We start from the raw sequence: 26,619 nt of genomic DNA on the forward strand, positions 1-26,619 counted from the left end.
TTTCTCCTTTCTGGCTTTTCTGAGTTTCACCCTGGTAATTCATCCTGAATGTATGTTATTTGATGTATTTAATGTATTCTTTTTTAAAACATTTTAATATAGTTTGAGTTATTCCCAGGAAGAGATCTAGCATGAGGTAGGTAGGCCCCTCTAGCAGAGGCAAAGATTCCTGATAGTTTCCCGTTCCAGTGTAATTTTACGTCCTCCGCATCAACATCAGCTTTACTCTAAGGCTTTCCTTAGAGTAAGGAGGCTATTGAGCTTTGCCTTATCCGGGATTCTCTCTGCATTAGGATACACGTAGGACTAGTTCCACTGTTGGTATGAATTCGGAAAGGGCATAGTGCAATGGCTATTTACAGTCTTGTGAAGCTGTTGAATAAACTAAGTCTCTCTGTGCACACAACATACCACAGTAATTGGACACACACACACACACACATATATATATATGTTTATATATAGAATATAGTATATATAATTAAATAATGTATATTATTTTCAGAAATCTTTTTGCAGAAATTTGTTTCCTTTTTTTGTTCAATATTTACCATAAACTTGGAGGATATTTCTTAAAAAAAATTAGTTAAGGTTTAGTACATCCTTCAATGACGGGGTAGAATTTTAAATTTGTGTAAGCTGTTAGAAATCAGAGGGTAGTTAGTTAAAAAAAAAAATGTTCTTTGGCCATAGGAACACATAATGGTAAGGAGCTAAAGGCAGCATTTTAAGTAAATTTTCCTGAATACTAGTTAATTGATGTAAGAAAATGATCAGCTCTTTGTGAGCATATAGATTGTTACCAGCTAAAAACTATAAGCAATATAAAAATTATATGGTATGTTCTTGGTTAACTAGGGTGCTTGATTAAGGACACTAGAGAACTGGTAACAAACTTAACTGTAGAAAACATATTTCATTGTTCCCACTTTGTAAAAAATATAGGTCACCTAACAGCCTGAAAGAAACTTTCCCTTTTCCCCCAGGACAGTCTTGTTATATTTTATGTCGATTTGTTTTTTTAACACTCCATAATTTTAAAAGTGGCCTGGCAGGAATCCAGGCACATAGAAAGAAAAATGGTCCTTGGGCCTATCCAGGACTGCAGCACCAGCTCTTTTAAATCACTTTTCTATGTGATGTTTTTGGTCTAGTCAGAAAACGGCCAAAATTGCTTCCTCTCTGACTCATGGAACAAGTATCCACTCACTTAAGAATGGGTATCTCAGAGGAGTAATGAACTTCATATTGTCTAGTGTAAGATGAACACGCTGGCACGCTTGTATCCCAACGTGTCAACACTGGCCACAAACAGAAGGGTCCAACTACTCACTCAGCTGGTAATTTAGAAGTGAGCTGGTTGGCTCTTACTGCTGCAATTGCTGGTAACTCTTTGAGACATTTGGAATAACTTAAGTTTCTTCCACTCTTTATGTGACTACCAGTGGGAAATGTATATATAAAGACTCAGGGTGCTTTTGATGCAGAACTCTTGTTTATTTTATTTTATTTTTTATTGCTTTTAACTCTTGCTTTGTAATGAGAAAATCAGGCGGGATGTGCTGATACTCAGAACATCAGGACTTTCCTTTCCCCTTCTGACTCCCACTGGGTTTTCTCTCGCATGTATTGCTTTTCCAATGTCAGCAACTGTGGAACCATTTCTGGGAATTATTCATCGACTTTTTGGAGTGATTTCCTGAAATTCCTGTTTAATGAATAATGTTAATGTATCTTGTACATTTTAATACTGTAAAGTTAATCTTTAGTAATATTTCTTTTTATGAATTGATTCTTCATTACCTGCATTTCTTAATAGTCAAAGTACAGCTTTATGATGAATAGCGTTGCATTTGTAACGACCACTTAGAGGAGTACTGGGGGAATATATCGTGTCTAATACGTAAGAACTGGCAGTATTTTAAGGTGGATCTTAGTGTTCTAACACAAGCTTTGAGAAATATGTGTGACTGGAGGTGAGACTGTTGTAAGCCCTTTATATAGCCCTGGGCTTATTTGGTTTCCATTAACCTAACTAGACTTTGTTTGGTTTTGATTAAACCTTGAGACAGGCCAACGGCTTTCTTGGAAAATACGAGTTTCTTAAGTTAGCAAGTGATCCATTGGTATGAAAGAATGTAATATTTTCTTCATTGGGACAAGCATCTTGTCACAGATAATTGTGGGAGAGTCTAACATGAGAAAGCAAGATTTGAGACTTTAAATATTAAATTTTCATGTTATGTTTTTTAATATTTTTCATTATTCTTTCATTAACAATGAAAGGTGTTCCATCTACCTCCAAAGTCATAATAAAAATATTTTAAAAGACAATTGTAACAATATTTTCTGTTTATGTGCACATTGTGTAGACTACTTTGATTTAAAGATAAGTGGATATATTGGTGAATTGAGGAATTGTTTAATTAATTCATTTTTATAAAATATTTTAACATTACATAATCATAGACTATGTGGATCATTTATTTAAATTGCATATCTCGTATTACCAAAAATCATGCCAGCTTAATACTGTTTTGCATCAGTTTTAAATTGTGCAAATCATGCATTTGTGAAGAAAGTATGACATTAATGTATTAATCTCGCTAAAGAGGAGAGCTGGTCCATGGTCCTCAGAAGACTACTTGGTATAAGTTTTCTGATGTCTCTTTTATTCTTGATAAAATACTTTATGCACCTAAGTTTTAGGAGTTTGTTCATGTCATTATATAAGCTGAGATTAAAAAAAAAAGTGTAAAGGAACCCATTAGAACAGACAAAAAAAAAATACCAAAAACTAACAGGAGACAGACTCTCAGGAGAGTGGACATAAAGCTCTAGAAAAGGAGAAAGTCTTTGCCAGATACACTTCAGGCAGTAAATTAATATCTAAAATATATCAAGAATTGTAAAGATAAACATCAAAAATGGGTCAGTGGACTGCAACAGCAGTTCACAAGAAGAAGCACAAATGGCAAGCAAATATTTTTGAAATATTTAATCAGTCTTAGAGATCAGAGAAAAAAGTTAAAACAATTCTGAGACTTAGGATTAGGGTTAAGTCGTCATGTGGGTACCCTAACAACTGAAGTGTGAGGAGGTTGGGGGGCTGCCTCTTACTCTGTTGTCTGCACTTGATCCCTTTCCCCTAGTTGGGCTGTGTTGTCTAGCCTCAGTGAGAGAGAGGATGTGCTTAGTCATGCTGCTACTTGATGTGCCGGGGGCCAAGTTGGTACCCATGGGGAGTCTCTTCTTCTCTGAGATTCATTCTTTCATTCTTGTCCCTCTCAGAAGATGTTTCTTCAGGAAAATAAATGACATCGGGTTATGAGGTTGATGCAAGAAAGAGTAACCACCAATCAGTGTTGGTAGGAGTTTTAGTATTAGTGCCACATCCATTATAGAAATCAGTTTAGAGAGTTCTCATCAAGGTAAAACTAGAACTACCGTACGGCTTTACTGCTTCGAGCAATGTGTAGTTGTGACGTGTTCTTAGTGCTACCAGGGATCCATGGCAGACATGTTAATTGGTACACCACTACAGGAGGTAGGGAAATGAGTCAGTCAAATGTCCAACAGATGAACGGGTAAATAAAATGTATTTTGGGGTCCACAGTTCAGTCTGTGATGATGAGAAGAGCACGCAGGGGCAGACCTGAGGCTCTGTGCTGGCCACTGAGAACCTGCAGGAACCCGGGAACTATTCCAGGGTGCTTGTCTGGGTATCCTGAGGTCGGACCTGATGTTTCCACAAAATAATGAAATTACTGTAATCAGCTAAGAAAGTTGAAATCAAGTCTTCTACAGGAAAATGAATGAAATTGGAAAATGTTATGTTCAACAAAGTGAGCCACAAACAGAAACATGTTTCATATTCTTCTTCCCATGTTTGTGGGTGGGCGTGTGTGCTAGTATATCTGTGTGTGAGTATTGGTTATGAAACTATATATAAGACTATGAGAGAGATAAATAAGTTTTAAGGGGGGCAGAACAATAGAACATACCTGACATGAAAATAAAACAGGCTACTACAGGAAGAATACGTAAAAACAGGGAAATAGGAAATAAGGAAGGGGAATTTAAGAAGAAATAAAAAGGCAATCTCTAGGTTTACTAATAAAAATATCTTTATTAATACAGGCAATTACAAAACACCCCCAAAAAGGTAGTATTACTAACAGAAGAAGTTTTTTTTTTAATTTATAAATCCTCAGCTTCAGACATTGGTGATTTAATACCCAGAACATTACCAAAGATAATAATTACCAAATATAAATATTAGACACATGAACATTATCACAGTATTTATAGTCTTTGCACCAAATAAAATAATGAATATATGATTATGTATAGTGCCATAACTGTCTATGTACCCTACAATTGTAAACTTATTTGTTTATAATGTGGGAAAATATTTACATTTACCACCCAGAAGTCAAAAGCCAATAACTTTTTGAATAAGTGTTTTCTAGCTCTGGTTTTAATGTTTAAAATAATAGCTCATATTTTCTTTTTTTTTTTTTTATTTTTTTATCAGTTACATTTTATTAACTCTGTATCCCAGCCGTGTCCCGATCCCTCATTCCCTCCCAGTACCTCCCTCCCTCCCTCCCTCACCTCCACCGTGCCCCTTTCCAAGTCCACTGATGGGGGGGACCTCCTCCCCATTCATCTGATCCTGTTTTATCAGGTATCTTCAGGACTGGCTGCAAAGCCCTCCTCTGTGGCCTAACAGGACTGCTCCTCCCTTTGGGGGTGGGGAGGCCAAAGAGCCAGTCATTGAGTTCCTTTTAGAAATAGTCCTTCAATCTTTATGATTGTACATTTGAAATATTACAGAAGAAAGTTTAAATAAAGATCCTCAGCTTCCTCAAATATTTTGTTGAAAGTTGTTCACTTCTGTAGGATCAAAAATTAAAGTCAATGACATCTGGAATAAATGTGAGTACAGATTTTATGCATTTTATTTTAGTTAAACAGTATCACTGGTCCATTCAGTTTAGCCACTAATTAGTCAAGTTATTTAGATTTACTTAGAATAATATATGCTTTACAACTCTTGTAGGATACTGTGTGAAATTCTAAATTACTTTTGACTTTGGAAATTTTCAATTTATCTTGAAGGAAGTTGAGTAGCTATTTGGGTGAATTTGTTTATTTAGCATTTTGCTTCAGAATCTGAATTAATATACACCATTTTATCTTTTGACTAAGAAAAATCCTTATTAATACACTAGATTATTTCATGTGCCTATTATTTTATTTTCCTAGAACTGGTCAAGGTCCCAGGGATAGGAAAGTAAGGTATGAGCAAGAGAAACTCTGAATATAAAATAAAATAAAATATAAAAATAATAAAATAGAATATAAAAAAGAGAGACTTAATGTTATAAGGAAATGAAAGCAAATAAAGTGGAATTTAGCAAAAATATTATCAGCTTTTGTTATTATTAAGTCTTATTGATATATAATTATCTCAGACTGGGAATGAATGCTGGTATTTCCTTCACTGCATTCAAACCAGAAATTTCTAACCTCTATTTTAGGAAATGAATGTGCATCGCAGGTTTTTAGCATGTCTTACTGAACTTAGATTAACAGAACTGCGTATTTTTTGCACATAGGGAAACAAATGGTTGCACACACATTTAAGCCTAGTACTCAGGGGGCAGAGGCAGAGAAATGAGTTGATGACTGTCCTGGTCTACGTAGCAAATTCAAGGCCAGGGCCAAACAGTGTGAACCCGAGAAGGACCCAGAAGGTAGTGACTCCAACGTTCCCAGGAGCAACAGAGGAATATGTTATCATAAATCACCTGTATGCTGTTCTGAAACTCTGCAATGGCCATGAAGGTGAAGAAAATGAATGCTCAATGAGTGAGGAATGGAAGGTTCTGATGGCATTCCAATGGCAAATACTTGAGGGCTAATTTGCCCAGCTGGACTAATGAGAGGATGGAAAGCCTGGGTTTTCTCAGGACAGAAAATGTTTCCAACATATGAGAATCAATGGCATAATAACTTGTCTTCTTTGATCCTTTATTATAGTTATGTAAAAAGTTTATTCTTAAGTATATTTACAGGCTTGCTTAAGTCATGGGATTAATTTAGAATTTCACTATAACTCAGATGCTGGAAAACCACATGTGTTCATCAAATGTCAAGTAGCCTGGATTGCTTCTCTGGCTTCTAATCTAAACCACTGCAGCCAAGAATGTTTGAGTGGAAGTCGAAAATGACCAGTGCACTGGTTATGTGTTCTTTTATTCCAGCTTTAAAGAAAGACTCACAAATCAGGCACTGCATCTAGAGAGAAGCTGAAATGATTACAGAGGTACAGAGCAGTTTCTGTATTTGGTAGGTGAATCTGTGATCCATTTCATCCATGATTCTCAGGCTGAAGACTTTGCTAGTAGGAGATGCAATTCCAAATAGTGTACTCTGAATTTTTCTTTACTACAATCATTTCAGACACAAACCATAGTGCAATGGTTTCTGGAATGCATCACGGGAAACAAGCTGTGTTTTGTAACTCAAAAAAAGTTAATTAAGTCTTTGATTATGTTTTGATAACTTTTTTTCTTTGTAAGCAATAACAAAATTCAACGTGTTATAATGAGAACGAATTGTTCTTCTGCAAGCTTAAAAAGCTTTTTGGATATGTCAGCCTCCTGAAATTGGCATATCTTGTATTACTGTCTGGAGCATCTATCTCTGTAAAAGACAGCGTTAATGCTGAGTTTCCTATGTGCTCACCACTATTTTCTATAATCCCTCTTGGCTATGTTAATATCATGTGACCAAAGTCTCATTAACCCAAGGGACCTATGTACCTTGCACTCTGAAGGAGTTCAGTGAGCCAGGATAGGGATGAATATTTTCTAACAAGAGCCAATCAGCAAACGGGGCTTAGGATGGGCCATTGCAAGATGCAAGTAAGGAGATCCTTGAGTTGCAAGACCAGATGAGAGCGCTTTGCTAATACTGATACAGGAGCTTTTGTTGTGTGAAGCCACTAAACTCTGCGGGGCTGTTTGTTACCATAACAGCCTGTCTCACATCAACTCACATCTCTGTGGGAGTCATTGCAAACTGTGGGATTTACAGCTCTCACATGCCCCAGTTTGTATTTCTGAGCTACCCTCTAGCCTTCATTTTATGACAGAAGAAACAGATGTTTTCAGAGAATCGAGATAGATCACATACCGAGATTGATGCCAAACTGTAAGATCTATTTCTCTGAGACTGTCAGAATCATTTCTCTAGTTATGTTTCTGCAGCACCTGAGAGGTTGGCTATGGGATCATTCGGACATACACTAAGAAGCAAAGTGACTCTGCCCCTGCCTAGTAGGTTTTGTTTAATTAGACATGATACGAATCAGCAATGTAATTAGTGATAGAGTTCTGACTTTTAGTCCGTGAACTTGGTTATAGATATGTTTCATAGCATACATACATAAATAAATACATATTATATTGGGCTTATAACCAATTTGGGGGAGATTATACAGCTCCCATTATTTTTAGCTTTTCTTTTTTGAAAATTATTTTTGTTGTATATTTCAAACTCATTTTCAAAAAAAAACTGAATTAAGAAACATAATGCATATATACCTAGTCAGTACATTCTTTTCTTGACATCTATGTCTGTAATAACAATGGTTAAACAAAAGAATACAGGATGCAGTTCACATAGATATTGATGACTGTTATGAAGTAAATACAGCCTTATTTTGAATTAACAATACTCGGATGCTTATTTAAAAAGGCAGGTTAATACAATGTTGGTAACAAATCATGAGATCTGTGAGTTAATATCTGGTTTGCTTCCTCACTTTCTTCTTATTGAGTCTCAGATATTTGCTGTCCCATTTGTTTGTGACTATTTGGGGGTGCTAGTGAATATATTTAGATATTATATAGTGATATACTTTTAGTTTAGAATACTCTATGTCTTCAATTAAAAATGAGGAAAGGGATTCGGAGGATTTAAATACATCAGCGGAAACAGTAAAGAGTCAGCTTTGACAAGATGGGAAGGCCGTTTAGGCCTCTAATGTGTCTGGTGACATTTTCAGATTTTAGGCTGGTGGAAGCTAGTGTTCTGCTAGATCCCCCAAAGTGGTTACGTAAACACTGAGAAGCGTTTCGACATAGGAGGCTAGTTCCAACAAAGAGAGCACAGGGGCTGGCTCGTCTGGGGTCTAAAGCTGGTCCAAGATAAGGTAAACTAACTCTGGACATGTCTGCATTACTGTTTTGAGATAGTCTTTGCAGACACAGCTTCTTCCCAAGAATTGTCACTTGGTATCACAGTTCAGGGTTTGCTGAACCGGGAATTCAGTTATGGTTAGTATGATGCTGTGCCATCTGGCCATCTTGCTTTTCCTTCCTCGGTTACACATACTTAGTCTCTGTCACCCTGTATCTTTCCTGTGTTGCCCTGAAGGCACATGAAAAGCATCAGGTATAATCAGAATTAAATCTTCTCATAAGAAATTTAAAAAACTAAAAAAGAAAGAAATTTAAATCTTTTCACAATAAGATGAGTTCCTCTGGATCTTTATGCTGACCTCTCTCTTGTTAGTAATCATACAATTTGGTCTTATTTTTTAGATTTATTTTTATTTTCTGTGTATGAGTGTTTCATCCCCATGCATGTCTAAGCACTACATGTGTGTAGTAACCTTGGAAGATGGAAAAGAGTATCAGATACATTGGAACTAGGGTTATAGATGGTTGTTAGCCTCATGTGAGTGCTTGGAATTAAACCCAGCTCCTTCGGAAGAGTGGTCAGTGTTCCTAACCACTGAGAAATATCTCTAAATCCATAATTTTCTTCTGAAAAACAAAAAAATAAAAACACAGAAACAAAAAGCTATTCCTTTACCCCCATGCTTTTTGTGTCTTCTCTCATTGTTTTCTATTGTAAGCATGGTCTGTGCAGTTATGAGCAATAGTTGATATTCTCTTAGAGTTATCACATTGACATCAAGTCATTGCTGCTCTTTGCTTTGATCAGAAATCTCGAATATGTTCTCTAAGTACACCTAAGTACATACACATATCTTTATTTTTTTTCTCATATTAAGCATGTTAAACAACAACAACAACAACAACAAAAAAAACTTTTTCCTGAGGTGGATTCTGTATATAGTCCAGGTTGGCCTATAACTTTCTTTGTAGTCCAAGCTGCACAAAACATCATGCTACTTACCTCTGATTGCCTATGTGCTGGAGTCACTTATGTGCATGGCCATGCTTTTATGCATATGAAATTTTAATCAGTAAAACTGGGGATGTATTTGCATTACACAACAGACCTCTAAACCAGAACGCATTGTTATGGTGAGAGCATGAGAATCCCGGATCTGCAGGGAACGTATCTGATCGAGCACCTCTGGCTCTTCCTGAATACTTTGGCAGGCTTTGGCAGGAGACTCCCACACGTGTCTCATGAAGCTGATGCCTGGGTGCTGCTGGGAGATGTGTTGTTCAACTCTCAGACAGCTCTGCTGAGGGCTCCCCAATGCTTCTACCTATAAGCATGCTGCTACATAAGATACTTCCAACCACACTGCCTTATTTTCATATTTCTTATCAAGGTCAGAGCTATGTCATGTCTAATGACTTTTCTACCCATGCACTGATGCTTTTCTTACTTTCCTCATAGGCATTGCTGGCAATAGGTTATATAAACTTCTAAACCCCATTTAAGGTTTGCTTCTTGGTAATATATTAAATGACAAACCCAAATTTGAAATTTTATTTTCTTATAATTTTTTTTTAATAAGCCAATGTGTTTTATATTCGAGGAACATTGTTGGATAATGTAAGTTCTGGCAAACTTCTTACTCGCAAGTTTATAATGAATGGTAAACAAGGTAGAAAAACGCACATTGGAAAATTGAGGGTTTCTTTGAAATTTTGACTCTAGGACATTCATGGAAGCAAGTACAGGATTGGTCCCTTGTAAATACTTGGAAAAACAGAAGATCTCCAACTTCATCTTTAGGAACTGAGAAATATCGAGTATTTAAAGACTATGCTGTCTGATGTTATGTCAATTTGACATAAACTAGCATTATCTACAAGGAGGACCCTCAACTGAGAAAATTTCTCCGTAAGATCCAGCCGCAGGGCATTTTCTTAATGATTGATGGGTGAGAACCCAGGGCATTGTGGGTTGTACCATCCTTGGGCTGGTGGTCCTGGGTTCTATAAGAAAGCAGGCTGAGCATGGAGATCAAGCCAGTAAGCAGCCCATCCATGGCCACTGCAACAGCTCCTGCCTCCAGCTTCCTGCTCTATTTTAGTTGTTTTTCTAACATCTTTCGGTGATAATAGTGACACGGAAGGAAGCCAACTAAACCCTCTCTGCCTCAAGCTGCTTATGGTATTTTGTCACAGCAGGGGTAACCCTACCAAAGGCCATTAGGGGGCATTGCTGGGAATACTACTTTTTGCTAAGTGTGATGGCTATGGTGGAAATACGTTGCAAGTCATTTTCCTTACCCCACACAGTCTTATCTGTTTGGGGGTGTAAACAACTGTATTTATCAAAACATTCTGTCATTGTTTTCTTTTTCCTTAAGATTTATTTCTGTTTATTTGTATGTGTGTATGTCAGTCTACATGTATTACATGTGTGTGCCAGTTTCTAGGAAGGCCTGAAGAGGGAGTCAGGTACCCTGGAGATGGAGTTTCAGGCGCTTGTAGGCCACCCAGCTTGAGTGCAGGGGACTGAATTCAAAACTTCTGTAAGTGCAGCAAATGCTCTTAACTGATGAGTCATCTATTTAGGCCCACTCTGTCATTTTTATTTAGGGAAAGTATTTGTTGTGTCTTCTAGCTTAGGAACCTCTAAGCTCTTTGTGGGGAGATAAATCCTTTTTTTTAAAATTTACTTTACAACTAATTATAATTTATTCACTTTGCATCCCAGCTGTAATGACTTCCCTTGTCCCCTCCCAATTTCACCCTCCCTCCCTCTTCTCCTCCCATGCCCCTCCCCCAGTTCATTAATAGGGTAGGTCTTCCTCCCCTTCTCTCTGACCCTAGCCTATCAGGTCTCATCAGGACTGGCTGCATTGTCTTCCTCTGTGGCCTGGTAAGGCTGCAACTCCTTCAGGGGGAGGTGATCAAAGAGCCAGCCACTGAGTTCATGTCAGAGACAGTCTGTGTTCCCCTCACTAGAGCAGTCACTTGTTCATTGAACTGCCTTGGGCTACATCTGTGCAGGGGTTCTCAGTTATCTCCATGCCTCTTCCTTGGTTGGAGTATCAGTCTCATAAATGACCCCTGGGCCCAGACTTTTTGGTTCTGTTTCTCTCCTTGTGGAGCTCCTGTCCTCTCCAGGTCTTTCATCAACTCTTCTTTCATTAGATTCTCTGCACTCTGCCCAAAGTTTGGCTATGAGTCTCAGCACCTGCTATAATACTCTGCTGGGTAGAGTCATTCAGAGGCCCTCTATGGAATTCATTTGGAACTGGAGACAACTGCCTGAACAGAATGCCAACAGCACAGGTTCTAAGATCAACAATCAATAAATGGGACCTCATGAAACTGAAAAGCTTCTGTAAAGCAAAGGACACTGTCATCAAAACAAAACGACAGCCTCGAGACTGGGAAAGGATCTTCACCAACCCTTTATCTGACAGAGGGCTAATATCCAGAATATATAAAGAACTCAAGAAGTTAAAAAGCAACAAATCAAGCAATCCAATTTAAAATGGGGTACAGAGCTAAACAGAGAATTCTCAATATCAAATGGCAGAGAAACACTGAAAGAAATGTTCAATGTCCTTATTCATCAGGGAAATGCAAATCAAAATGACCCTGAGATTTCACCTTCTACCCACCAGACTGGCTAAGATAAAAAACTCAAGTGACAACACATGCTGGAGATATCCTTTAGATACAGCCTAAAGTTAAAATGTAATAGACCTAGAAACATGTGATAGGGTTTATCATAACTAAATCAGATGAAAATAACTTACAAAATACTATGTTCACTATGGTGGTAATATTAGTATGTGTATCTCGAGTTTGCATGTTTATATATTTCCAAATAAAAGGAACTTACTAGCAAATGATAATTAACTTTTATTGTTTGTAAGAAGTAATTATTCTAGTTCCCATTTTTATAGCTTTTTCTTGCATTGGTATAACTTACTAACCATTAGTGCTATTTTATCACAGATTATGTACCAAACGACAATGCCCTGAAATTAGTCACGAGAATGCATACTAGGTACATATGCATTTACAATTATTTTATACTTTTAGTGTAGTCAATAAAAAGCTTGCGTTTTTTACTGACTAATAATTATTTGTTAGGTCATCTAGGAAAAGTAATATATAGAGATATAGATATACACATTTCACTTATAGTTCATTCTTATAAAAGAAATATGCTTACCTAATTTGGAAGGTTTTAGACTTTTAGTAATTCAAATTATTTTATAATAAAAGTTGTTAACATGTTAAAATTATAACTATACCTAGTTCTACTATAAACATTTCTTCAATTTATATTAGCCTTTGAAATGATCTCTTTAAATTATGCTGCAAAAGCAAGTGGAGATGAAATATAAAATACTAGCCAGTTCTTCCTGGCTAGTATTTTAATGTAAAAATAAATGAAATGCACATTTCATGGTGTTTTGTATCTCACACAACATTTTCATTAAATTATCTTATTTTATCCCACTAAGTTTGTTGCAATAGGTGGTATAACTATCTTCATTTTATCAGATGGGTACACAAAAGTGATGTGAAATGGATCCATGATTTAATCTAGATCTGACTCCAGGTGCCTCCAAATCAATGGCAATCAAAATGTAAATGAAACAATATAAGTATATATAATGGGAATAAATAAACTAGGAGAGTGAAAATGTAACCCAGGGCCATAATCATTAATTTGTGTATTCTTGAGGGAGCTTCAGTAATTAAATGATTCTTGATTGCTACCTTGAAATTGTAAAAAATATCACAACCTTGGAATGTAAACACAGAAAGCCCAGCCATTATTTCACCACTACAAACAATTGTAGTTTGATTATACTCATTTTAGTTTATTTACTTTAGTTTTCCATTTTGAAAAGATGGATGTATGAGACAAAGGATACATTTAACAATAAGACCTTCACACATTTGGGGTATGTGGAAGTTCAATGAGCTTTACAGTCTCCAAAGTGCAAAGCTGCAATGCCTTTTGTATTGTGGGTGATATCACTTCAGGGCCACCTCTGACACTCCTCCTTCTTTCCACCTCTTCCATCGAGATCTTAGACCTAGAATAGAGTAATCACCTCTCACAGTACCACAGAAGTCTCAGAGAAATCAGCAGAAGTCTCACGTTCAAATGTTTCACAGATGTGTGAACTGGAAATAGCAATGGGGCAGAGACTTAAAATAAATCCATGTAATAGTTGAGAGTGTTAGACTTAAGCAACTGAAAGCCAAATGAATATAATCATGGTTAACATGCAGTTTGATGCTGTCCCCTTCCACTTATTCTGGATCACTAACAATTCATAAATGTCTTCTCGATTAGATCTGTTAATGATGCAGATTTTCATTAGTTTTGCTTTTAAATAAGTCTTATTTCATTTTAAGCTATATAATAGTTATATGCACTTGGAATTTATTTTTGTAGAGTGAAGTGATGGGGCTCACAGTATCCCCATTTTGCTAACTACTCTGACATTTTATTAAATAGACTTCTTTCTTTGGCATAGTATATCCACTAAATATTACATTTCTACAACTGCCTAAAGCCAAATATCTTACTCAAGTGATCTATGACCTAGTTGTGTGTCAGCATCACATTTTGCAAAATAAATGCCAATATATTATTCAATTTCCTGTCTCTGTGTTTCTGACCTTAACTCATGTTAGTATACATACAGTGCTTATGTTTTCATTAAGAACATCCCTACTTGTGTGCTTATGTGCTCTCTACTGCTTTGATAAAACATTGATGAAAAACAATGGGAAAAATAAACTTTACAGCTTCTGGATCACAGTCAAATGCTGAGGAAACTCAGAGAAGGAACCAAGTAAAAAACCACGGCTGAGTGCTGTTTACTGGGTTGCTCTCCATGGCTTGCTCAGTGTATTTATAACCTAAGAGCATGTACCCAGAGGTAGCAATACTCTGAGTGGACTGAAGTGTCTCAGATCGATAATCTAGACAGTCCCTCACAGACTGTATGTGCCTACAATCCAATCTTAGAGAGACATTTTCTCAGTATATCTCTAGTTTGTGTCAGGTTCACAAAAAACTAACCAGCACACTCATTTTTACTTTTCAAGTTATATTTTTATTGGTTGTGTCTCTCTCTGCGGGTGTTTTAACATGTTCTGCATTTATGTATAGGTAAACATATTCATGCATACATATGTGGAAACCAGAATTAGGGTTTCCTTCTATGTTCTCATTTTATTTTATTTTATTGAGACAGGCTCTCTTGCTGACTATGAGCCTTACTGGTTGGCTAGACTGGCTGGGCTATGAGTCCCCAATGTCCTCCTGTGTCCTCCTCTCCACATTAGAATTACAGTGGCAGGCTGACACCCCAGGCTTTTCAAATGGATACTGAGTATCTAAACTCATGACTGCATGCTTATACAGTAAGAATTTTACCCTCTGAGCCATATCCCTAGGCTAAACTATTCTAAACGGAGGAGGGTGGATTTTAAAGGGAACAGAAAATTATGAGTTCACTTTAGAATGCATTGTAAATTGTTCTACAGTGAATGACAGAACACTGCAATCAAAACAGTGCGAGGCTATCCCACTTGGAGTATGTCATAAATACTCACTTCTTAGAATTAATAAAAGGGAAGCCAAGACAGGTTTTGGCTACAGCATCAATGAGAGTGCCCCATAAAGTAAATTACTTTGAAGAACTGTTTCCTTATGGTTTTTAGAGCTGTTTAGATTTCATAATAATTTGGTTTACAGTGAGATAGTCTAATATTTCTCTCTTACTTTCATTCCTTGCACATAGAGAAGGGCAAAAAATATGGTTCTCTCTACCCAGAAAAATTCTGTGTGTGAGGTTATTGGGTATCACCTCTTTCCTTGGAAAACATTCTGTCAGTCTTGCATTGGTAACAACAGTACTTTCACCTATCATGGGCTGGTGTTCTGCTGGGAGATGATAAAATCTGATGATATGGATTTTGTTTTGTTCATAGATATGCTAACATGTGATTATGCCAAGATGAGCACCGAGCTCTTAGTGTGAATGGAATAAGTTAAAAAAAAAAAAAAAGATTTAAAATGTGGTCTCATTGCAGCCAGTTGAGTACGTCCTGTGCTCACTTTTCTTGTGCTTAAAATGTGGACAGTTCCTGCCTCCCTGAGATGTAGTGTGTAATGGGGACACTCACATTTGTCAGGTGCTTAACACAGAGCTCAATGAGTACTTAGCTCATTATTAGCTCAATTATACATTTGCACACATGCATGCATACTTGCACAGATGCTCACAAACACACACCTTTTTCTCTTCTTGCTTGCATTTTAAAAATTCTTTCCCCATCTCTTTTGATTAATTTTGGTTGAAAGTCTATTTTATCAGATATTAGAATGGCTACTCCTGCTTGCTTCTTGGGTCCGTTTGCTTGGAAAGTTGTCTTCCAACCCTTTACCCTCAGGTAATGTCTATCTTTGTGTCTTAGGTGTGTTTCTTGTATGCAACAGATTGCTGGGTTTTGTTTACGTATCCATTCTGATAATCTGTGTCTTTTTATTGGAGAGTTGAGTCCATTGATGTTGAGAGAGATTAATGACCAGGGGCTGTTAGATCTCTTGATTTTGATGTTGGCTGTGGTCATCAGGTTGTGTGCTTGGTTGCTTTTTGTTTTACTGAAGTGAGGTTATTTATTTCCTGTGTTTTCTTGAATGTAGCTAGCTTTCTTGGGTTGTATTTTCCCTTCCAGTGTCTTCTGTAATGCTGGATTTGTTTGTAGGTATTGTTGAAATTTGTTTTTGTCATTGAATATCTTGTTTTCTCCATCTATGAGGACTGAGAGGGAACTATAGAGAGCTGCGGAATGCTATGCCTTAAAGATGGAGCGGGTTTCCGCCTTCCACCTTCCCGATGGTGAGTGCTCTCTGTCATGAACAACTCCACATTTGGCTAAGGCCGAGGATCTGGCTTGCTTCCATGTATGTGGACCTATCTGCATTGCCCCCGTGGCACGCCTGGGTTGGCTACCCAGAGGCTATTTAAGCTGTGGGCTGGCTTTCCCCGGGGTCCGAGGATTGTTCAATGTTCCTGAATAAACTGCATTGAAAAAAAAAAAAAAAAAGAATTCAAGAAGTTAAACAGCAAAAAAAAAAAAAAAAAATTCTTTCTTTACAGAGTGTGTAAATGGTGTAAAAAACAGAAGTGTTTTGATACAAACTGAGCAATTGCTTCAGTTTAAAATGTCCTACTTTGGCTGTTATTTTTATATCACTTTCTAAATTTTTTTTCCTAAGGGCCTAATACTTTTATTTTAATAGTGAAAACTCTTACATTCTGCAAGCAATTTTTTTTTTTACTTTTATTTATTTTGCATAAGGGGGAGGGACCTCGTGTGTCTGAGTATGTGTGCCTGTGGAGATCAAAGCATCTCCACAGGAGGGTCTTGAAGATCAAACCTCAGGTCAAAAGGCATGGTAGCAAGTGTCTTTCTTTATCCACTGAACTGTTTTGGCAGTCCTTTTTTTTTTTTTTTTGAGTTTCAATACGTTATCCAATACCAAATGGTTACTCTTGAAATCACATACAGGGTCCCAATAAAGTAGGCTCTAAAACCAGTGAAAGGATGAACTTTCTAGCAAGGTGAAGGCAAGCAGGTAAAGAGCAAAAACTTTCTTCTCCCATATCCTTATACAGGCATTGAGCTAACGGTGGGCTCAGATTACATCTGGATTGAAGGCATGTCTTCCTACCCAAAAGATCCAGATTAAAAGTGAATCTCTCTACTTCACTTAACCAGACACCCCTCAAGTTGTGTCCTCCATTTTTGGTTTTTAGTTCCAGATGTAGTCAAACTGATAATCAAGTATAGCCATCATACATACACATATGTAACAATAATCAAAGAGAGCAGGTGGGATACATGGCAGGTTTTGGAGGGAGGAAGGGGGGAAAATTATATAATTATATTATAGTCTGAACAAATACTATAGATATCTTTTTATTAAGGGATATGTATGTGTGTGCGTTTGAGTGTCTGTGCACATCTGTGTGTGTGTGCTGATTTATGTTGAAAAGTGGTAATTGACAGCCACTTCATGCATGTGGATATCAAAGGGCAATCTTTGGAGGTCAGCCCTTGCCTTTCTGCCTTGCTTTAGACATGCTCTTGTTGCTGCTGTGTAAGCTAGGCTTAGCTGGCCCATGAAGGTCTACAAATTCTCCTATTCCACCTTCCCTCTCCCCATAGAGGTGCTCTAAGATTGGAGACATGCATGCTACAGCATCTGGCTCTTGCGTGAGCTCTTAAAATTGGGTTGTTGGGGTTGTCTGGCAAGTACTTTTATCCCTTGAGCTATTGCCAGACTTTTGGAAGAGAACATTCAGAAAAAAAAAAAAAAAAAAAAAAAAAAAAGATGCTTCATTAGGCCTTTTAAGAAGTACATGATATTTGGTTGAATTTTTTATTAATCAAAACTTTAGAGTGGTAGAGGTAAGATAAGACAAACCAAACCAAAACACAACCATAACAACAACAAAAAAGAAACCAAGATCTCAGTATCCTTAGTTCTCTTTGTGGACAATTATGTCTGCTTTTATGCCTTTTATCCCAATACTTTGTTGCTTACTGCTACAGCTTGGTGGTGTAACTTCAAATCTGGGATGGTGTTACTTCCAGCAGATTTTATGTTTATGACTCAGGATTGTTTTTTATATCCTTGGTGCTTTGTGCTTCTGTGTGAATTTTAAGATTACTTTTTAAAATTTCCATGAAGAATTGCATTGGTAGTATAATAATGATTGTATTGAGTCTATAGATTAATTCTGGTAGGATGATCATTTTCATAATATCAATCCAAACAATCCATGTGCTTGGGAGGTCTTTCCGTCTTCTGGTGATCTCAGAGTTCTTTCACTGATTTCCCGTGTAAGAAACTTTAATAGCAATGGAAGGTCATGTCCACCTGGACATATCGACAGTCTTCAGATCCCAAATGGTCTGCATCCTATAGACCAGAGTAAATCTCGGATATTGCTCAGTGATGTTAGTGTAACATAGACATCCTCAAGTTAAAGCAAACCTGAAAAGCTTTGTACTCTCATTAGAAATTGAACACAGGTCTCTCTCTCTCTCTCTCTCTCTTACTCTTCATTCAATATTTTTATAATAGTATTTATGGTTTTCTTATCTTAACCTAAATTCCAAAGTATTCAAAAAGATCTCTATGAATCCTTTGTACTTAACAAGAAGTAATTGCTCTTTTAAAATATTTTAAGTTTGCTATACAAACTTAAAAACATATATACAGTATTTTTTAGTAAAAAGAAAGTAATTTTACTCTGAAGTATTTAGTAATCAAGATTATTTAATAAAGATCTCTCAGATTTTAAAAATAATATTAAAAACTTGCTGTGTAGGTTTTAAGAATAGAATTGTCACTTGAAGAATCCATTCTGTGACAGAATAAGAGTTATGTATATTTTAGGAGGTTTTAACCAGAAATGTTGCAGAAGAAATAGTCTTTTTACTTGAAGGGGTAGAGGACTTTTAAATTACGTATTTCAACAGGGGAAGGCACAAGTTTGAATCCAGGCAAATTGTTGAAATGCGCTATTAGTCTAGTCCTTCATTTTCTTGTCAATTAAAGACTTATCTTTATTCTCTCATTCACTTATCAGTAATTCGCTGAGTGTTTTAAAGTTGGTTGTTAAAAATCCCTTTGTTTATGGCAATAAGGCACCATTCATTTTGTGAACTTTATAAAACCACCCTCTGCCAATTTTGGTCTTTGAGAATAGCTCTAAAGATGTGTTCCCACAGTAATTACCGATTCCAGAGATGTTCATTAAAGAATGAAGTCAGAGGCAAGCAGTTGAAACAATTGTATCCCACCAAAGCCAGCTTTGTAGCGCACCTTCCCTGCATCTACAGTTCTTTGAATAAAATGAGGGCTAGAAAAATCCATCGGAACACATTGCACAGTATTTGTAGTTTTGAGTGATATTACTTACAGTAGTGTTAAAGACAAAGTACTTTTTTACATGTTTCTATTTAAATCAAAGATTCTGTAGAGGATTAGTAGAAAGCTAGGATACTTTTAATTTGGACTCAGCTGTCCATCATACCCTGGCTGAGAATGGTCACTGTTCCAGCATCCCTACATCCTATTGCCCACGTCCATGGCCAGCGTGACTAAAGGAGTAAGCCCCTAAAGATAAGTCAAGTCCTACTGGAGAAGAAAACAATAGCAACAATGATTTTACAAATGGCTTCCAAGTTGTCTCTTTCTTTTAGAATAGATCCATGACTGTGCGATGCAGTGAAATGAATTTAAATGTTATGGTAGCTTGCATCCGAACCCAAATAGCTGGAATGTGTTTAGGTATAGCACAGTTATCCTGCAATTATGGTTCGGCCTCCCACTGAGACTTAATAGGCAAATACAGTGACGGACTGAGGGAGAGCTTTGTTCTATCAGCCTGCAGTGCATATAAACCCTTTCCAGAAATGAAGTCTTATTTCTATGGCATGAAAAAATACAATGGACAAAGGAAGAAGATTTAAGAGCATGGGTTTGGATGCATACACTACATTTTTAGGTGCTAACCAGGCTAGGGACCACCATTCATAATGAGCACCTTCCTTGTATGGATGAAAATAGCATGGCTGAATCATCTTGAAACATTTTTCTGTTTTGGCCTGCCACACTTGAGTTCTCTCATCTGCATTACTATCCCCCTTTCATTTAGTTCATATTGTATCATCTAGATTTCAAATATAAATGTATCTTAGTTGCATAATAATTACCATCTGATACATTGGCTTTTGAAGAATGATTTTATTCTAGAGTGTAAAGGTCCTGAATGACTCAAAATTTAACATTGAAAGTCTTATGGAAAAACAGCACAAGAAACAGCAGAGGTTTTCTGGACAAGCCAAAAAAGGTGGAGAACCTGGCATTTTCACATTATGGTATCTAAGATCATTTCTTTGGAATTTGGGCTGTCAGTATTTAAAATCCTTTGAGAAATCATGGATCCATTCCAAACCTCATCCTTTTCATCTATAAAACAGAAATCCCAACAAGACCTGCCTCAACTTTTTCACTGTTAAGCAAAAGATAGTTACACGGATTGTGTAAGAGTCTCCATGTCTGTTCCCAACTAAGGAGAACAGGGACTGACTATGTCATGAACTTCAATGCCTACTCTTTGATCATTTGTTCCTGGCAATGAGGCCTTACCAGGCCACAGAGGAAGAGGATCCAGGTAATCCTGATGAGACTTGATAAGCTATGGGCAGATGGTGAAAGAGGAGATTTCCCCCTTTAAGTGGACTAGGCGAAGGAGATGGGGGAAGAGCGAGAAGGGATGGGACTGGGAGGAGTTGGTGGCGGGGACTTCAGTCATGGTATATAATAAATAAATTGTAAAAAAAAAAAGTAATTTTTAAAGAAGATTCTTGTTTGTTGGTGTTTGTGTCTTTGAGTGGGGTCTCATGTAGGCAAAGGTTGACTGTAAACTGCCTGTGTGGCAGAGTGTGACCCTGAACTCTTAACGCCTCATGCCTTTGCCTCAGCAGTGCTCTGATTACAGGTATATTCCATCATATCTGTCTTTCTATGGTCTTAAAATATAAAACCTGGGGCTTCAGGTATGCTAGGCTACCCTATAACCAACAGAGAAAATTTGAGTTTCTTTATGAAAAACTTTGAGGTTACTGACACGGAAAGTAGGTCAACTTACTTTATTATCAATCTTGTTTATTATGACCAGAGTCCTTTTTCTTCTGTCATCTTTCTAACTATGAAATGATTCACATGCACATTACCAAAGTGCTGAAAAATTAGAGTAGAAAATATACCAGTGTTTCCACTGTTAATATAGTCATTCTACACCTCCATTAGAATAGGATCTGATTCCATGCAATAATTCATATCTATGTGGTTGTTGTTGCTACCTGCCAGTACACAGATGTGTCCATCAATAAACACAGATGCCTGTCTGTATCACATTCCTTGTAGTCCATAATTTATGCAACAATCCCTGGAATCTTAACTATTCTTTGTGACTATAGATAAGAAATGCCTTTAATCAGCTCATCCTTGTCTACCAACTCTAGCCTGTTTGGCTCGTCATTAAAATTGAATGGAGGTTTGTATGGTACTTAGTTCTGAAGTCCCATTTTCACTTAATGCTTAGGTCTGAGTCCTATTGTGAAGCCTATAGCTACCCCGTGAGCTCCTGGTCATTCTGATGTCTCTGCCTCACCTCTTACCTTAGCTACCCCAACACTACTGATGCCCACTCCTACAGCTGGCACTCCACGGGTCTTGGGGATCTGGACTCATGTCCTCACATGCGCAGCTGAGCCATCACCACAGCCCATGACTTCCTTTCTTTCTATATCTGAGGGTTCAGGGCGTTCCTATCAATGCCTTTGGTTTCAATACCAAAGTGGTTGGTACAGGGGTGAGATCTAGGGACAGCATGGTATTCTCTCATTTCAAAGACAAAATCTGAGAGTACTTGTAAAATTTGAAAAAAAAAATCTATTTTTTTTCCCTTGAGTGCTGTTGAAATTTCACTTCTACAATAACTACTCCTTCTTAAATTATCCTCATTAGGTGATTTGGGATAGTACCAGTTTTATGTGAGTTGTCATCCATAGCTTATCAACCAAATAGATAGATAGATAGATAGATAGATAGATAGATAGATAGATAGATAGATAGATAAGATGTGAATACAATTGGCATTTTGAAAGAGATTTCTTGACTCAGTGACCTGGTCATGACTGAACAGAAGAGCCCATGGGCTTGCTTTTTTTTTCACTGCTTTTATTTTATTAATTATAGTATATTCACTTTGTATCTCAGCTGTAGCCCCCTCTCCCATCCCCTCCCAATCCCACCATCCCTCCCTCTTCATCTCCATGCCCCTCTTTGGTTACCACCTGTTGCTTCATTCTTTTCTTCTGAAACACCCTAAAAATGTTTGTTTCCTGATGTCTTGACATGAAATAGAAAATATATACTTAAGAGTATCTCCTTTCTGACTCTGCTGCTAAGAGTCTAGTCTGCTTGAGATAGGAGGACAAATGAATTTAAGTTTACTTGTTTGATTTATACCATTGCTGTGGTCTAATATGACACTATAGGATGTGCCCCCCGACCACGGGATACATCTAGTATCACCTAATATGAACAAAATTGTTTTAGACATTAACCCTCAATAATCTCTCAGGACTCAAATATTGTAAACACAAATATAAGTTCTTGAAACCCTAACAATATTATCCTTTTAGGAGATAGAAACACAACAAAATAGTAATCTCAGTTGAATTTTGAAATATCCTAAAGACATATTTTTGTAGGCTCCAAGTTAATGCTATGGTTCATTACATGCTGTACCCTCCAGCAGCAACTCAGCCTCATCGGGCGGCTTCTGGAAAACAAATCCTCACTGTCCTTTCCACATTTACTAAAACAGAAGCTCCAGAGCTGAGATGCCCTCTAAAAGTCTGTCTCAGAGCCAGCTTGTACCTCAGCAGACATTCAGCTGCATTATTTTGCTGCCTAATCACTGAACGGTAATTGAATGTGTTGAAACTCAGCTCTGATCTGGTTCCATAGTGTGAACAATGAGCCTGAAACATTCTCTTCCTGGAAGCACCGGTCTCCAAGTAATGCAACAACGATTTTATTAGGTTCTTTGTTGTTGTTGTTTTTGAGACAGCGTCTCTCTGTGTAACCCTGGCTGACCTGAAATTCTCTAGGTAAACCAGGCTGGTCTTGAACTCACAGAACTCTACCTTCCTCTGTCTCTCCTTCTCGTGCTGGTATTAAAGGTATGAACCGTCAAGCCCAGCTTTTTATTGACTTGATTAATATTTATTTTTAAAAATGACAGCCTACATTTTGATGCTATGAAAATCTCAGCCATAATATTGTTTTCCCTCTAACGCTTCCTCTTTGGTCATTGGTCAAAGAAGTTAAGATGGCGATGTTAATACTACCTGATGCATTTAGATTAAGCTTTGGAAAAAAGCTAGGATCCTAATGCTTGCCTGAATGAAGCGCATTTTTGGCTAGATGAATGCAAAAACAAAATACCGCCATGCCCATCTGAATAACAGAAACGATATGGCTACTGATTTCCAGCTGCTAAGAAAGCTTCTTCAAAACTCTTAGTTTAAAAAATATTGTTTGAGCATTTTATGTAATACTTACAAGACTTTTATCTGCCCCTTTCCTACTCCATCCCCTTCCGTGTTCCTCCCAGCTCAAGGAACAGTGTGTAGATAGTGTCCCCTAGACACGATGTCAAAGTTGTACTGTGCTGTCTCAATATCAGTGTACATTTTCATGGTTGTCTATGTAAAATTCTTAGAAATTACTATATATAAATATATATTTTCCATTACATATAGATGATACAGAGTTTATTTCTAAGGAACTAATTTTATATAATTAAAGGACCATTAATTACAGTTCATTTGGGAAAGACAGTCCACTTTTTTTCTGCAAAATTAATACTACCATGGTAATTTCTAATCTGAGTTCCATTAATTGTCCTTTCATAGCTGTAGTATAGTAATGTAGACATTAATTTCAGAGAGAAATCTAACAATGTGAATAACAGAAATGTCATTCTCATCATATAACACCGGTGGACATGCTAATGTGTAAGGAAAAAGAAAAGAACTGCAGGTTACTAAGGACTACTGCGAGATGGAGAGTTAATATACCCCAAGAATGAGCCTCCAGTTGTTTATATAATACTAGGTGGTCAATCCTGGAAACATATACATTTTAGCAAAACTGAATGAACTCAGATGTTATATTTATATAGTTTATATAGTTACGACTTTATATGTATATACATTTAATAACAATAATCCATGAGTTTGAAACAATACATTTGAGAAGGCTTAAGGGGGAACATTGGAAGAGTTAGAGGGAAGGAGATTGATGTAATTATACTTTAATTAAATTTTAAAAATTAAATTAAAAATATTTTTTTCTAACTGCCTGGCTAAAGCCAGTTGGCTTTTTGGAAGAAGTTAATATGTGAGGCAATTTAATTGCCAAAAATAAACATGTAATTTTCTTCTATAATCCCCATAGGGAACAAAGAAGACATAGTATAATTTCATAAAGGCATGATTTGGATTTTTAGGCTTTCTTACTCATGTATGTATGATTTTACTAAACATCTTATTCCTTACTCGGTCATTAAAGGAATATATAAAGATTGAAAAGGCTAATCTGACTTGACACAATATCTTTTAATATGTCCTTTCTTTTAATTATGACCATCTCGGTAACTCTATTACGGTATCAAATACTCTCCATCTTGTTTATTTTTACTAAAACTTTCCAAATGATTTAAGGATTAGCATAACTCTGCAGTAATCTGCACTGTAGGGTAGCAGTTCTGAACTTTAGCTGAACATGAAAACCACCTGGGGAGATTTAGAACCTATGCCAAAGACAGCACAAACCAATTAAATAGAAATATTTGCTGTTAGAATGCTGGCCATACTATCTCCTAAAATTCCCTGGGCAATTCCAAAGTACAGCCAAGTTTAGCAAGTGGTGCTATTTGGAAAGAACTGTTTAGCTTTTTCATTTTTTTTTTTCAATTAGACATTACTGCAGTATGCTTTCCAGGAAATACCGTTTTTGTTCAGTTTTACACTGGAAACAACAACACCAACAAAAAGAAAACTGAAATAAACCTTTTTATTTTGTTCCTACTTATGTGATAGCAATGCATTCCCAAAGAAATAAAAATTTCAATAGATACCTTGATGTTCTAGGGAGAGAAGTTGATGGCATTCTTCCAGTTACCAATGTGATAGTTTTATTGTGGATGGGGAATTGTCTGAGGGAGGAAATCTGTCGTTATTGCCTTGCACTTGACCTTACTCTGGTAAACATACACTGCCTCTCTTGAAATGTTTATAATATACAGCCAGATTGTCCATTAATGACTCATGCTACACTAAACTATGAAAGTCCTGTGCACACTTCCTTTTAAATCAAGCTAGCCACATGCAACAGTGGAATCATTAGCTGTGATTCAAGAGTGAGTGACAGGATGTGGTGAAGCTGCTGGGGTTTTCTTCTCTTTAAATGGCTCTTCACTGGGGGATGAACTGTAAAATATCGTGGTTTGGAGAGTCTTTCATCCAGCTGTAAAACAAAGTTCACTGTGCAAAACTCCGCTCTGACCTACGAAGAGGTGGGGCCGTCCCAGGATAGTGCTGAGAGAGTAGGAATGAGAATGCCCTGCATAATTTTTCTTTCCCTAGCGGGTACTTGTGAAATATATGAACTGGAAATCTCATAGTTTTTAAATCTGGAAAGGGAGTTCCCAGTGACAATTAAAGAAGAGTCACGTACGTTTTCTTCTATTTTGAGGAGATAAGACTAGATTCTAATTCTGTGTCACTTATGAGGCTGTTCACGTAACAGGATGATTGACTTTGATCTGAAAATTCTAAAATCTAAAATACTCTAAAATTTCAATCTTTTTGATTTTGAAATATGACAACATTCATAAAAATGTTCATATCTGATTGTATCTGCTGAGTCATTACTAAAGACATTGCATTGCTTCCGGGCTATGTGGTGTGAATGAAACATACATGACATTTTGAGTTCAGAGTGGGCCTCATCTACAAAATATCTCATGACATTTATGAAATATTTTAAATCTGAAAAAAAAATTGAAATCCCTAACATGTCTGGTCCCAAGTATTTTTGATAAGGAGTAGTATCCTTATATTTGATAATGCTAAAAGTAGGAAAAATTAATCAAATGGATTGCTTTAATTTCTATGGTATCTTATTGTGGCTCAGAAAGAAAATTATCTACTCTTCAAACACAATTTAGAAGTTTTTTCAATTTAAATTGAAGATCTTCAATTTAAATGCAGTTTAGTTGAAGCTTCAAACCGATGCCCAATTGCAGAACAGCACACACTGTCACCTTCAGAGCTGTCTTTGCTCGCTGTGTGCTGACGTGCAGAGCACATAAAATCTGCTTTCTCTTTTAAAATTATCTGGAATATTAATATTTTATATTATTATGAAAATAATATTCTCCATTTATTCAGTGATCTCACATTTTTGTTTCTCTAGACAAACTAATTTCTGATGAATTTTCTCATGTCAAATCTGTTGTAGCTATTTGGTAGGCTATAAACTTAACACTCATGAGTATGCCTCCCCATGTATATATACTCATATATATCAGCAGATGTACTGATTAAACTATAATGCTCATGGCTAGTATGAAGAATATTATATCAGCTGTATATGTACAGGAACAATGGATGCTATTGTTTCCCAATGCATTTCAATAGATGTTTATTGAAACTTGTTACTTGTCTAAAGGAAAAG

Source organism: Meriones unguiculatus, chromosome 17 (assembly GCF_030254825.1).
Source record: "Meriones unguiculatus strain TT.TT164.6M chromosome 17, Bangor_MerUng_6.1, whole genome shotgun sequence".
Taxonomy (NCBI): domain Eukaryota; kingdom Metazoa; phylum Chordata; class Mammalia; order Rodentia; family Muridae; genus Meriones; species Meriones unguiculatus.